Genomic DNA, 16,372 nt, shown 5'->3' with positions numbered 1-16,372 from the left:
GTGATCTACGGTCCTGACTGGGAACCATCAGGAGTGCCGCGGTAGCAACAGAGAGTAGAGGACGATTGGGCGCTGGAAGCGGAAGACGAGAAACTGTCCATGCGGTCCGGGTAAGGTCGTGACACACGACGAATTGCGAATTGATTGATTGTTTGATTGATTGAAATACTAGTATTTGCTTTGTCGCTCTTTGAGATATTCGCTGCCTGCAAACGGGGAGGAATAGGAATATTCTATCTCCCTTTGCGGATAGTGAAGGGTAGGTAACGCGGACTTTTGTCCCCCATTGTAATCTGCCGTACCTATTTTTCTCCCCACTGATTGATTGTCCGAACATAGATTGTTTTGGAGTATAGTTCTTTTGAGGTTCTCTGCTTGCAAATAACGTAGAATAGAAATATTCTGTCTAGTCTTTGCAAATAGTGAAAGATAGGTAGTGCGGACCTTTGTCCCCCGTTGTAATCTGTCATGCCTGTCTTCTCCCCACTGATTGGTAGTTGGTACAACCCGGACCGCTTATTAGAGATGAACCATCCAGCTCCATTGGAAGGCACCCCTAATAAGGACATGTTCACTAAACAAGGACTAGTCGCTATAGCTTATAGTAAGTTACGGCATAAATATACAAAAAAGGACCCCAAAAGTCAGTGGCCACTGATAGGTTCCTTTGATGATCATAAAATAAAAACGTTAGAAGCAGCTGTTAGAACAAATAAGGCAACACCCACCATGCTCGATAGTATCGGCATGTGGCGCAAAGAAGCAGAGCAACGAAGGAAAAGAGAAGAAGCAAAAATAGGGAAAGAGTTACGAAAGGCAGCCCACCTGGCCGCTAAGGAACTAGATGAAGAAATAAGAAGGAGAGAGGAAGTTAGACAAACGCAAGAATCAGGGTCGGCAGGCCAATGCCCTGTTAGGACCCCCTCTACGATCTACCCGGAGATGTCCTCCAAACAACGGGAAAACGACGAGTTACTGCTAGGTCCTCCGATTATCTACATGCCCCCTCCTTATGCCCCCTGCCAGCCTCTAGCACAGCACCTACCAGTTCTGAGTGCGGGCGAGGGTGACCCTAGCGCTAGTGCCCCGGCTCTTACGGCCTTCGCACCGGCCACATTGGTAACAACATCAGATGAACTCGAGACTAGCAAGCAGCCAACAGCCAGACCAAATAGGTTGAGCAAAGACGAGCGGGATGGGATTGACAAGATAGCAAAGACACTGGTAGAACGGAAAGAGAGCGAAGAATATACGATGGATATGCACAATTCACATGCCGGTAGCCACAGACGGCATTTCATTTTACGGTTCAGCTACCACACCCTGAACGCATATGAGGATAGGTATCAAAATAAGGGTCCTGCTAAGTTGACGGCTCTATATAGAAAGGTCGATGTTGGAGATGGGACTGAGCGCGATGTGACGGACCTCTTCATGCAAACGCTTGAAGTCTTCCGCCACCTCACGGAACAGAAACCAGAGGTTAAGATCACAGTCCCTGAAACGGCTGAGTCCCCATTAGAAGTAGCCAACACTATGATGCCTATCAGAGAAGCCGCCCCCTACTGGGTTCCCCCAAGAGGTCAGGGAACAAACGACGATATCAACCACGCAGATGCAAAAGGGAGGGTTGTGTACAATTGGGTTTACCAACCATGGGATCGACAAGATATTTTAACCTTTAGGCAAACCCTGCCTGATTTAAGGAAGAACCCAACAGCATTTTACACCGAATTAGGCACAGCCTTGGGCTCAACGATAATGACTCTAGCAGACATTGATTTGTTTTTCGGGTTATGTCTGCCGGCTGACGTGTGGAAGCAAATCCGGAAAGCCGAACACACAGATCTGTTCGGACATACCTGGAATCAACTCAGTGAGCTAGATAGACGACGAGAGCCCGGAAGGAAACCGATAAAAGACATACTGGAACTTCCGGAAAAAATAGTTCAGAAGTTAAAAACCTTGATCCCAGAGAAAAAGGTAGATTGGTCAATAGTCACGGCTTGCCGTCAGAAACCCCAGGAAGACGTATCATAATACTTCTCCCGATTTGAAACGGTGTTCTCCGACTACAGTGGCCAAGACATGACCACCGCAACCGGACAACACCTATTTGTGCAAAACTACGTAAAGGGTCTGTCACGAGAGGTTTCCCAAAAGTTACAAACGAGCGAGAGTAGTTGGGGGGCCTCCAAACCCGCCGCTATTCTCCAAATGGCTCAGTACTACGAACACCAAAAGGATGAGAATGATAGGGCAATCGAGAGAAAGAAGAAAGATTTGAAAGAAAGGGTGATGATAGCCCAGATACAAGAGGTGGCAGTCGGGAAAGAACTACACAGGGGGAGCTACCAATCAATCGCCCCTAGAAATCCACCCCCAAAGGACCGCACACCCACTCCCTACCCTGGACGTAGGGATATAGAAGATAATCAGTGTGCATTTTGCAAAGGATTCGGGCATTGGAAGTCTCAATGTCCGGTTCTTCTGGAACTAATTAAAAATAAAGAAACGAGGGACATGACGAATGGCCCCAGGACTAGAGGACAGGGACGGGGGTACACAAACGACACCAACAGCGGCAGACTAGGAAGATCGAACACATTTGACCGCCCCCGACAGAACCAGTACCAACTATCTGACAGTGAGAACACTCCCGACTTCGCATAGGACTGCCAGGGGCAAGGGAGGGATCCAGTCGAGCTCTGTGTTGACCAGCAAGGTCCTTACGTCACCCCTAAGGTCCTGGGTACAACGTCTCCATTCTTGGTAGACACTGGAGCGACACGTAGTGTATTATCAAAGCGACTGATTCCAAGGGCACCCTTGTCTGGCTCACACATGACATCGATAGGTTTCGATGGAACGCCCTCCACTAATCCCCTGTCTGTACCTATCTCCTTTGACCTAGGAAACAACCCCACTGACACAACATTTCTGCTCTCCTCCAACTCCCCTGACGCCATTATGGGTATTGACTTACTAAAACATTTCCGAGCTACTATTAGGTGTTCCCCAGATGGAGTCCGGGTCATCCTGTACGACAACCCGAACATGTCCAGATCCCGCCCCGCACGACATATGTACTCTATAACTGATGCTGACCTATCCTTGCTCGACACCCTACCCCTGTACCTATGGGCCAGAAACGACTCGGATGTAGGACGAATGATGATCGACCCTGTGCACATAACTGTTCGACCAGACGCAATACTCCCGAAACTCCCACAGTACCGGATATCGCCCGAAGGCGAGAAGGCATTGGTAGCGATTATTCAGTCCCTGGTAGATGCAGGAGTGGTAGAGGAAGTGGTTAGTAATGTCTGCAACAGCCCTATCCTACCCATTGTTAAGAAGCAAGGTGAGGGAGATGAGAAAGCGTACCGCTTCATCATCGACCTGCGAGAAGTCAACAAAGTGGTGGTGCCACAGTACCCCGTAGTCTCAGACATCACCACCATTCTGACCCTCATCCCGTCCACTGCCACCACCTTCACCGTTATTGATCTCAAGAATGCATTTTTCTCTATCCCCATCCATCCAGACAGCCGTTATCTCTTCGGCTTCACCTTAAAAAACCGTTCGTACCGATTTTGTAGAGCTCCCCAGGGCTACACTGAAAGTCCCAGCATTTACAGCCAGGCCCTCAAAAGACAGCTGGACGCCGTCCGGCTACCAGATGGAGTGGTGTTGATCCAATATGTCGATGATATCCTTTTGGCGGCCGACACCACTCCACTTGCAATCACGGCCACTATCCAACTCTTGCACTTTCTTGCGGAGAATGGCCACAAAGTCTCCAAAAAGAAACTGCAGTTCTGCCAGCCTCAAGTGACATACCTAGGCCATCTCCTGTCCAAAGAAGGGAGGAAACTTACGCCCGACCGAATCCAAACCATCCTAGACACCCCCATCCCAAAAACACAGAAGCAAGTCCGTTCATTGGTGGGCCTTACCTCTTTTTGCCGACAATGGTTACCAAATTTCAGTCTCATTATAAAGCCCCTACTTTCCCTGTTGGCCAAAGATGTTCCCTTCCCACTCCCTTGGACCCCCGAATGCCAAGCATCCTTTAAGGAGTTGCGGGATGCTCTTTGCTCGGCACCCGTCCTAGGGACACCAGATTACTCCAAGCCCTTCTCCCTCTTCACTCACGAAAGGGAGGGATGCGCATTGTCTGTTCTAACTCAGCCCATCGGCTCCAAACAACGCCCTTGTGGTTACTTCTCTGCCACTCTTGACCCAGTCGCCAGAGCTTTACCTGCCTGCCTTCGAGCAGTAGCCGCCGCTGCTGTCTCTATCCGTCAGAGTGAGGGAATTGTACTTTCGAACTCTCTCACGGTGTTAGTACCCCACGCAGTTGACACCCTTTTGAACCAGACCAAGACCCAACACCTGACTAGTGCACGACTGACGGGGTACGAATTGACTCTACTTGCACCCCACATCACTCTGAAGAGATGCACAACTTTGAATCCTGCTACACTGTTGCCCTTGCCTGAAAATGACCCCGATGTGCCCCCTATACACGACTGTGTGACCCTCACGGACGAACAGACCAGGAGTAGAATTGACCTCAGAGACATTGCTTTTACAGACCCTGATGGAGAATTATGGGTAGACGGCTCTTGTATCAAACTCCCAGATGGCACCACCTCAGCTGCCCATGCGGTGACGACAGCCCGAACAGTAGTTGAAACAGCCCGCATCACGCAACGATCCGCACAGGCGGCAGAGCTAATTGCCCTCACACGAGCATGTATCATAGCAGCAGGAACCACGGCGAACATTTACACGGACAGCCAGTATGCTTTCGGGGTGGTTCATCATTTTGGGCTCTTGTGGAGGGAAAGGGGATTCCTGACATCCCACGGCACGCCCATCCTTCACGGAGATCTAGTCTCCGCCCTGATTGAAGCAGTTCTCCTCCCCAAACGATTAGCAGTGATCAAATGCCAGGCACACAAGAAGGTGACGGACTTAGTTGGACAGGGAAACGCACTGGCCGACATCACTGCCCGAACCACAGCTGAGAATAGGACGACGACACACATATATGTGACCAGGTCACAAGCAGAAAAATGGACTGACGCTAGGGAAACGATTAGGGACATCCAGTCGGCCAGCACACCTCACGAACTGACTGAGTGGGCACGGGTGGGTCTAAAGGACGATGAAGGCTGCTGGTGGACAAAAGACACAAACAAATGGTTGCTGCCTGACTCATACTTGATTCCTCTACTGACTATGGCACACTCCCCTGCACACATAGGTTCTGCCCCCATGATTGAACTCATTTCCAAAGTCTGGCACAACAACAAAATCCCCGTCTCAGCCAAACGCCTGGTCCAGCAGTGCCTTATCTGCCTACAACACAACCCCGGGAAAGGAACTGTGGTACCCCGGGGAGGGTTTGGGATCCCCGACCACCCCTTTGAGGTCCTCCAGATGGATTACATCCAGCTGGAGAGATGCCAAGGCTTGAAGTACGTATTAGTCATTGTATGCGCCTTCAGCAAATGGGTGGAAGCCTATCCAACCCGTGATAACACTGCCATGACTACTGCCAAAGTACTACTGAAAGAGTTTTTCCCTCGCTACGGCCTTTGTCGAATTTTATGGAGCGACAATGGCCCCCACTTCATTGCTGAAGTTATCCAACTAATCTTGAAGGGGCTGGGGGTAAAGCAAAGGTTCCATGCGGTCTTCCACCCCCAATCCGCTGGCCTAGTTGAGCGACACAATGCTACACTAAAACTGAAACTGTCAAAAATAGTGGCCACCACAGGACTTAAGTAGCCAGATGCCCTCCCACTGGCATTGCTATCGATGCGCTCCACTCCCACTAAGCACCACTTGACCCCCTACGAGGTTGTGTTTGGGCGACCAATGAACCTCTGGACTGCCCCCAAGTCGACCTCCATTCACGACGTCCCCGACGTCCTGCTGTCAGATTATTTGTGCAAATTAACTAAAACGTTGTCTGTCATTCATCAACAGGTGCAGCAGGCCATCCCCGATGCTTCCAGGGGTCCCGGTCACGATATCCAACCGGGAGATTATGTTTTAGTCCGGAATTTTCAACGGGCAAAGAGTCTGGAACCCCGGTGGACGGGCCCCTGGCAAGTACTGATCACCACTCGGACGGCTCTTCGAGTAGAGGGAAAAAGGCACTGGCTGCACGCACACCACTGCCAGAAGGTCTCCTCGACCCTGGCCACTACAGAAAACGTCGACACCCAAGAAGAGCTCCTGAACAAAGACCGGCCATCACTGAACTGCTATCCTGATACCGAGGCACTTGAACTTGCAAAATTCTCTGATCCCACTGTGCCATCCCGGGAAGGGTATTTCCTGCGTCGAAAAGGAGGGAGCTTCGGCTAAGTAGACCACGGACTAAGTTAAAATCTGAGAACGGTGGCCTAAAACAACCAAGGGTTACCCGGAGAGAAGTGAAGGACTGGACTTTTTAACAGTACCAGCGGTGCCAGGGAACAACACCTATAACCTTCATGGGATACCTGTTTCGGCGCACAAACTACAGAGACACGGGACACTTCCTTCGGCGTCAAAGATTCAAGGTTTATTTACTGCAGGGAACACAGAAGTCACAACAAGTACAACACGTGTAACTTGGGGAGACTGCTTCCCATTGGTTCTGTGGAGCGCTCCTTTTATACAGAATTTACTCATAGGACAACATGATACACAAAAGTTTACAACCTGGTTCCCATAATTATCCCCCAGAGGGGTCGCTTTGGTCACTTTGGTACACATAAGGTCCGGAACATAAGTGCGGAAACATTTGGCGGTTCCCAACTGTAAAAACCCATCTTCCCAACATTAGTGAAATCCAATCGGCAGTAAAACAGATCGAAATAGGGACAAAGACAGGTGCAGAGGAAGATGGAGACAGTGGGGAGATCGAAAAGGGTGTAAAAGGGGAGGTATCGGGAAACACGAGATACAGGCATCAAAGGGACGTGCCTAATGAGATGCACGGCTGAGACAATAAACCGGCACGGCAGAAGCGCCTCAAGCGGGGCCATCTGCCTTACAGTATCATCCCCCTCATCGTAAAAGATATTTACAAAGAACATGTGTCTTCCACAAATATCTTGAGAGTCCCAGGGTAACGAAGCGGACAGTGTCCGTTCGCTGACTACTTGAGGGCAAGAGACAAAATGGATGCCGTATCTAAGATGGAACCCGTGGGTACAGATGAAAAACCCACATATCAAACGAACGGTTTAAGTTAGCACAGCGAAACTGCGCATACTTACTAAACTCGTTATTTGCGGTTCTTAGATACCAGACTCGACCATATTCGTGCGAGTCGAAAACATCACTTACAATTGTCACGGAACCTCAGACGCTCCTTTTGCCCTCATGTAGGCAAGCACTAGTCGGAATCATATTCGATATTCATCAGACCCTTGAGATGTTGCTGTAGCATAGCTCTGTCCAACCGAGACCCTTTGGTAACAGGTGGCTGTCTCATAGGTCCCCAAAATGGGAGGAAACCCTTGAAAAAGTCTCCTGCCTCTTGACCAGCAGTATCCTCTTCGCTAATTACGCCTCTCACAACTCTAGTTTTGTGATAATCTGCATCTACAGTAAACGTCGGAGGCAACAAGTTTGCGATAAAACATGAACCCATGAAGTCAGAGGGCAACCATGCATACGCACGATCATGACAAATAAAGTATGTACCCTTGGCAGCCAAAAACACAGGGGACGAGACCATTGGCAAAATATAATTTTCAGTGCAAGCACTCTCTCCAAGTTGGGCTTTCGATCTACGGCCGCGACCTATTAAACAAAAATTGCCAATGTGGGGTACGACCCATATCGGAGGCGAGCTTTTAAGCTGTTTTTCACCAGTGAACACACTATATTCGCCTCTACTTAGGACCCTATAGGCTTGTACCTCTTCAGGGATAAGCGTGGGATCATAGATATCGCTATCTAAATCCTCTATTGCTATAGATAAAGATTTTTGGTACGAGGTAGGACCAGAGTAGGGGGAACGTGGTTCTCGAATGGGGTGGAAACCTAGTGCGCTTCGAAACATTGTTTGAAATGCTCGAGCAGACCCTTGGGAGCTATACGGTAACACCAGATATGGAATTCCCTTATCCGTAGTATGCGGCATCAACCCACACACCCAACAATTAGTAGTGTTAACCACTAACTGATGCTGATGAAGGAGCTGAATGAAGGAATTGTTGCGGAATTCTGCACGTCTAGCCTGCTCGTGTTCAGGTAAAATGTGAAAAGAATGAGGAGAAACAGTGGAGGTGAGTTTAAGGTCAGGGGTAGGAGTAGGTATGGTAGAAGGCAAAAAGTAAGACATCGTGTAATATATTCCACCCGCCAAAAACGCAGAAACAGTCACAAACAGTACAAATATTTGGAACACAAAACATTTGGTACGACTGAGTTGCTGCAGCTTGAATCTTTGTGCTTGAGCTCTTTCCAAGTCCATCAGCTTTGAAAATGCCATTCCCTATGACCGTCCGCAACGTTTCTTGACGCACTTCGTTCTGTGTAGCAATAGTCAATTCCTAGGAGTTCCCAGGAACCGACGGTCTTTAACCTAGCGTCAAGACCTACTAACCAGGAGGAAGTACGCGCGCGGCCCTACGGCCTTCATTTCACAGATATATATATATATGTGAAAATAATGTCTCTCAGCTGTGGAAAAAAAAAGTGGAAGGAACGAAGCTCAATGAATATGTACAAAATAATTACAATAGTATGAGTGTTCAAACTGATCATGGAAAACGGGATAATGCACTTGTCAAGGGACAGAACGGGGTTTTTTATTAGTCTTTAGTGCTGGATCGCAGAAAATATCGGGTTTTCCCAGGACGTGTCTGTTCGTTAAACAAAAGATCCGTCGAAGGGAAGACGCCCTGTTGATCAGCTGAATGTTCTGGTCTTGAGTCTTCTGATGACAAGTGTTCAACAATGCCTTTTTGCTGCACTGAGGATTCTCCGACAGGTTGTGCGTCGCTGAAAGGTACAAACGCCGGCAATCCTTCGGTTTCAGTTGATGCAATGCCTTTCCTCACCCACGAGTCTGCTGGCAACGGGATGGGGACTTTCTTGGTATGGGTGGCATGCACCCAATTTTTCCGCCCCTCGAGACGAACTGCAGTTCTCGTGGCAAGGAGGACCTGATAGGGTCCAGTGAACCTGGGATCCAAATTGTTCTTGCGCGAAAAGTTTCGCGTTACCACCCAATCTCCGGGCTGGAGCGGGTGGCCTGGACCCTCCGTCTGCGTCGGCAATGCTTCGTGAACCTGTTGGTGAATTAACCTCAGTTTAGCAGTCAAGTCATAAAGATAATCGATCAACATTGGATACTCAAGATCACAAAAGGCACCCGGTCTAGGGACCCCCCAAACATTGGCAGGACGACCGAACACTATTTCATAGGGACTGAGCCCTACTCGGGAGTGTACAGTTGCCCTTGTTGACAGCAATGCTAAGGGTAAAGCGTCAGGCCATGAAAGACCTGTCGTAGCCTGAATCTTTGCTAGTTTTAGTTTAAGGGTGCCATTGTACCCTTCAACCAAACCAGCTGACTGAGGATGATTGGCACTATGGAATTTCTGATTAATTCCAAGGCCCTTGCACACACTCTTCATCACACTCCCCACAAACTCACTTCCGTTGTCTGACCACACAATTCTAGGCATTCCATACCGAGGAAAGTATTCCTTCAGTAAGATTTTCGCAGTGGATAAAGCAGTATTGTCTTTGAGAGGATAGGCCTCAATCCATCGGGAGAATGCGCAAACAACAACTAAAACATATTTCAAGTTATTGCATCGCTCCATATGGATGAAGTCCAATTGGATCACCTCAAAGGGACATGAAGGGGGAGCAAAACTACCAGGAGGAGTTGGGGTTCCCTTACCAGGATTGTACAACATACACACCATACAATTCTTAACCAAACGTTCAGCACATTTCGTAATACCATCATTCTTCCACACAGGAAACAGCAATTTACAGATACCTTTCGCGCTAATATGTGCTAACCCATGTGCCATAGTCACAACAGCCAGCACATACGCATCAGGCAACATCCATCTTTTCTGTTCCGATAAGTCAATCCAACAACCATTCGCATCCAACTTTCCCGTACTTTCTTTCCACTTCGCCTTTTCAGTCTCGGTGGCCTCATTCTGAATTGCTTTCACACTCTCGATAGTGTTTTCACACATACTTGATTCTGCAGGCCACCTAACCGAACTCGTCACATACATTCGAGTGCTAAGGTTCCAGGCAGTCTCCTTAGCAGTCTCATCCGCAAACGCATTACCACGACCAACATCATCCGTCACCTTACGATGCGCACTACATTTAACAATCGCCACTTGCTTAGGCAACGTAAGTGCATCCAAAAGATCATTTACAAGCTGGCCATGTTGAATCTTCGTACCATGTGACGTAAGGAATCCTCTCTCTCTCCACAGCCGTCCAAAACTATGTGCCACACCGAACGCATACTGGCTATCTGTAAACACATTCACCCGTTTATCTTTAGACAACACACACGTTCTCGTCAAAGCAATTAACTCAGCAGCCTGAGCCGAATTCTGACTTAACCTTGCGCTTTCCACAATCGTTCTCAATGTAACTACAGCATACGCAGTTGTCACATCACCATTCGGCAACTTGAAACAGGAACCATCCACATATAAAGTACCATCGGGATCTGTCAATGGAGTATCTTTTAGGTCAATGCGACCTTTAGTTTCCTCTTCAGTTTTGAGATAGCAGTCATGTACTGCTTCATCACTTGATTCTGTGTCGATCGGCAGCAATGTTGCTGGATTCAACACATTACATCGTTTTATCCGTATGTGACTGGGCAGCAACGTCAACTCATATCCAGACAATCTTGCACTTGTTAGATGTTGAGTTTTCGTTCGATTCAATAGAGTGTCGACTGCATGCGGAACCATTACCGTGAGCATATTATCCATGACTAGACCTGCGGACTGTCGAATGGACGCCGCAGCTGCCGCTGTTGCCCTTAAGCAACTTGGCAAGGCTCTTGCTACTGGGTCTAAAGTCGAAGAAAAATAGGCACATGGGCGTTGTTTACCACCAAAAGGTTGTGTCAAAACACTCAACGCGCAACCATCCCTCTCGTGAACGTATAGTGTAAACGGCTTACTGTAGTCAGGAGTGCCCAACACAGGAGCCGAACACAACGCATCACGCAATTCAGAAAATCTTTTCTGATATTCTTCAGACCAAGGTACTGGGGATGAAACGTCTTTGCATGTAAGGGCTATCAATGGTTTCGCCAACAATGAAAAATTTGGAATCCATTGTCTGCAGTAGGACGTAATACCTAAAAAGGCGCGAACATCTCTTTGGGTTCTTGGCACAGTCATTCGGGAAATCGCTGCAATTCTCTCTGGGGTCAACCTTCTCCCTTCTTTTGACAATAAGTGACCTAGATAGGTAACTTCTTGACAACAATACTGTAGCTTTGAAGGCGATACCTTGTGGTGTAAGTCATGTAGATAGTGCAATAATGATACTGTAGCCGTTTTGCAAATAGCTTCTGTATCAGCTGCCACTAAAAGATCGTCAACGTATTGAATCAAAGCTGCACCTTTAGGTAATACAAAGGCATCAAGCTGACCTTTAAGTGCTTGGCTGTAGATTGACGGACTCTCACAGTAGCCCTGTGGAGCGCGTTTTAGCCTAAAACTGCGACCTCCCAATGAAAATCCGAATAGGTCTCTGCTTTCCTCTGCAATCGGGATGCTAAAGAAAGCATTCTTTAGATCGATCACTGTGAACCAGGAAGCAGATGCCGGAATCATTGTTAATAAAGCCGTAATGTCAGGGACCACGGGAAATTGTGGAACCACTATTTTATTTACCTCTCTCAAATCTATAACGAAACGATATACAGGAGGTTTGGTTGGGTCAGTTCGTTTCAGAATTGGCAATACAGGGCTATTACATACATTTCCACGAGTTTCTTCAACAACACCTTTTCCAATGAGATCATGAACAATTGCTAACAGCGCTCGTTCGCCCTCAAGAGAAATACGATATTGAGGTAAACGCGGTAATCGCGCATTTTGTTTCAATTGAATCACATAGGGTGGAATGTCTAACAGGCCCACGTCATTGGGACCTGTGGCCCATAAAGACGCAGGGAGGGAACTCAATTCCGGTGGGAATTTATCGACCGATAAATACATGGGAGAGATCACTCTCCGTCCCAATGTAAGCTCCACTCCTTCGGGGGAACAATACAATGTTGCATATAATCGTTTCAACAAATCCAGGCCCAAAAGATTTTCACCACAACCTGTAGATAGAATCAGTGGAGCGGTTAGCTCACGGGGTCCAATCATAAGAGGCAAAGGACTAGAGACTGGGTTACTAACAGGGGCGCCAGAGAATCCAACGGAAACGTTCGTTAAGCCAGACAAAGGTGCGCCAGGGAGTTTTGAATGCATGATGGAACTTTTCGTCGCACCAGTGTCTAACAGAAAAGGCTCAACTACACCTGATGTAGCCACTGCAACGTAAGGCCCACTCTGATCGACCGGAACTGACACTACTCCCTCTCTTTGTCGTCGGCTGTCCTAGTAGTTGTTATTTACAACAGTTTCATGCTCTGCATAATAATCATCAACATTATACTGTGCAGATCGAACTGACCCCGCATTCCGCTGGTCAAAATAATTATTTGCGTCTGATTGATTTTGATAACGATCACTCTGATTGTGGAATGAACCACGACCTCTACCACGAGGTGCCTGTTGAGGACCACCACCACGGTTTCCACGTATCGACACACCATTCAGACGGTCCCGTAAGGCAAGACAATCATATTTTAGGTGTCCCTCTTTCCTACAATATGCGCACTGATTATACCCAAGTGAAGATCTGGAATCAAAGTTGTCAGAGCGCGGCTGTGTCCTATCGGGCTGTGCTCGTGGTCGATACTGCTGTTGCGAATCATTTTGGTTTGATCGTGGAGGGTATGCTTGCTGCAACAAAACCTTCGTTTTGAGTTCTTTCATTTTCTTTTCTACACGATCACTTTCTTCCTTTTCCCTATTCTCATAATACTGGGCCGTTGCTAGTATTTGCGCAGGGGTTGAAACTGCCCACGCACTTTCTGAATTCTTTAATTTGTTGCTTAGCTCAGGCAGCAAATTCGACACGAATTTGTCAACGAATAATCGCTGGCCTCCCTCAGCGCCCATGTCCTGGCCGCTGTGGTCGACAAACGCTTCCTCAAACCTTGTAAAGAAATCTGAGACACTCTCGTCTTTCTTTTGCTTACAAGCTGATAACTTATCCCAGTTCACCTTCATCGCTGGCATGAGAGTTTTCATGAGCGTAATGATTTTCTGAGGCAAATCCAAAATCAGCTGTTCAGGCTTGGCCCCACCAACTTGTAATGCATCAGCTGCTAGCAGTGCAGCCCAATCACCCCCTAATTCAACTGCGTGATCGGCTTGATGAATTTTAGCCCAAACTGGTTGCGGTACCACATTAGAAACAACAAATAACTGTGGGTCTAATGATACGTTCAAGACATGCTATGTATAGCTGGCTATGTGTCTGCTGCTACTGTTTATGTAGAGGACAGACTGGACAATCAACCACTGTGAAAAATGTCCATCAGTTACTCATTTTCGGGCTCCCAGTACATCATTTGGTCTACTCCACAGTAGTATGACCACCACTCTATCCCCATAGATATATATCGGAGAAATATAGTGGTGGATGAATGTCTGGTAAGTTTTTTTTCATTTGTGAGTAACGGAAAGCAGTGCATAAAAAATAAGTGCAAAGGGAAAAATATAAGTATAAGATTGGATAGTGCATACAAACATTACTTTATTCTAAGGTCATGCACCTCCAATGTTAAAAACAACAATAGTGCAAAAAAGTCAGGTGGTTCAAACAAATAACTTCTGACTGGGCTATCTGGTCGACATGTTTCTGCGGGTAATGGTCATATATTATACCAACCGCTTCCTCAGGACCCATAAACTTAATTGCTACTGCATAACGTGATAATGTGTGAAAAAACAACAGGACATTTGTGAACAGAAAAAAGTGTCACCTGTACACTTCCATTTTCCTCCTTAATTTGTAAGGGGAATTGCCTCACCTCACCTGGCAAACAGCTCAGGAAAATGAAGCCCCGCTCTCTCCGTCGGTACTTCAAACAGTCAGCCAAACAGCTCGGCTGACTGTTTGAAGTACCGACGGAGAGAGCGGGGCTTCATTTTCCTGAGCTGTTTGCCAGGTGAGGTGAGGCAATTCCCCTTACAAATTAAGGAGGAAAATGGAAGTGTACAGGTGACACTTTTTTCTGTTCACAAATGTCCTGTTGTTTTTTCACACATTATCACGTTATGCAGTAGCAATTAAGTTTATGGGTCCTGAGGAAGCGGTTGGTATAATATATGACCATTACCCGCAGAAACATGTCGACCAGATAGCCCAGTCAGAAGTTATTTGTTTGAACCACCTGACTTTTTTGCACTATTGTTGTTTTTAACATTGGAGGTGCATGACCTTAGAATAAAGTAATGTTTGTATGCACTATCCAATCTTATACTTATATTTTTCCCTTTGCACTTATTTTTTATGCACTGCTTTCCGTTACTCACAAATGAAAAAAAACTTACCAGACATTCATCCACCACTATATTTCTCCGATATATATCTATGGGGATAGAGTGGTGGTCATACTACTGTGGAGTAGACCAAATGATGTACTGGGAGCCCGAAAATGAGTAACTGATGGACATTTTTCACAGTGGTTGATTGTCCAGTCTGTCCTCTACATAAACAGTAGCAGCAGACACATAGCCAGCTATACATAGCATGTCTTGAACGTATCATTAGACCCACAGTTATTTGTTGTTTCTTAGTACTTGTGTGGGGGGTCATAACTGTGCCCGGGTCTCTAAATACTTCCCTTGAACCCTTAAATAATTGTTTGTTGATTGCGGTACCACATTGCCAAACAACATGTCGATGTCGGCAATATTCATAATAGTAGCTTCCACCAGTTGTGATAACTCCTTATAATAACCAGCCGGATTTTTACGCGGATCAGGTAAGGATTGCTTCACTTGCAAAACTTCTGATCGTTTCCATGGAAGATGTATCCACACTCTTCGAAAATGTGGTAGCACCGCAGGGTTAGCAGCAGGGTCACCAGGCACCCACAGTGGCGGAACCTCTCTCATAGGATACTGACCAGGAACCGCTTTCCAGTTCTCAGTGGTATCATCCAATGATACCCGAGAATGTGCTGTGGGTCTGAATGCTAATAAGCGTTCCACGGCACGTCGTACATCGTCTCCTATAATCATACCGTTCGAAAAGTGACTCTGAAGTTCAATTATGTCGGACGGTACATTATCTATTTCATCATTATACCATTCTTCTCTCAAAAAGTTACACATCTCCTCAAATACGAATCTCTGCGTAGGCTCATTAAACTGAGAAAACGTATCAAAGACTACACGTGGAGTGTAATTAGCAGGATGTCTTATCCACCTATGTGCCATTGTTACTAACGTCTCTTTCTCCCTACCACTAGGGATCTGACTCCGTCTCTGAGGAGTTTCAGATGAATCAGACGAAAATAACGGACCAGAAAGAGGTGAATAAAGAGTAGCAACAGAGTTAGGAACACGCTTACGAACAGAAGGGGAAAGAAAAACAGGGGCAACAACACTGGAGGTGAAGGAAGGCATAGTAGGAACGGACAAGATAGTTGGAGTAGCAGAAACAACAGTCTGCGAAGGTACAGGTACAGGAGCAGTAGGAACAAGAACAGGTGGTGAAACAAACGTAGGGTTAACAGCGGGCTGGCCCGCAGCCACTGGAGCAACAAGAGGTACAACAGGAGGTACTACAGGAGCAACTACAGGAGCAGTAGCACCCTGTACATAAGGAGGTGGTGATTTCATCAAATATGATAACAAGGAATCCTCCCTCAAATCTTCTTCTTTCTTTTCTAGATTATTCGGTAAAACTGGGTAACATTTATCTATTTTCATGTGATGCAATCTAGTAGCGATTTCCATGTCTTTTTCTTCTTTGTCTTGTCTACATTCTTTTATAGCTTGCATTACTGGAACGAACTCTTGTTTTTGGTTCTTTTTAAGTTGTTTGATTTCTTTCTGTTTGGCCTCTTTACGCCATATCCGAAAGGAATCAAACATAGCTGGCCTAGCTTTCTTTAAAAATAGTTTAGCCTCAAGATTATCTAAAATCGAAAGTTCAAAAGTTCCATGTGGTGGCCATCTAAGATCACCGTCTTTCTTTGTATAGCGGACCC

This window comes from Lissotriton helveticus, chromosome 4_1, assembly GCF_964261635.1.
Source record: "Lissotriton helveticus chromosome 4_1, aLisHel1.1, whole genome shotgun sequence".
Taxonomy (NCBI): domain Eukaryota; kingdom Metazoa; phylum Chordata; class Amphibia; order Caudata; family Salamandridae; genus Lissotriton; species Lissotriton helveticus.
The sequence above is the reverse complement of the archived record's forward strand: the minus strand, read 5'-3'. Positions refer to the sequence as shown.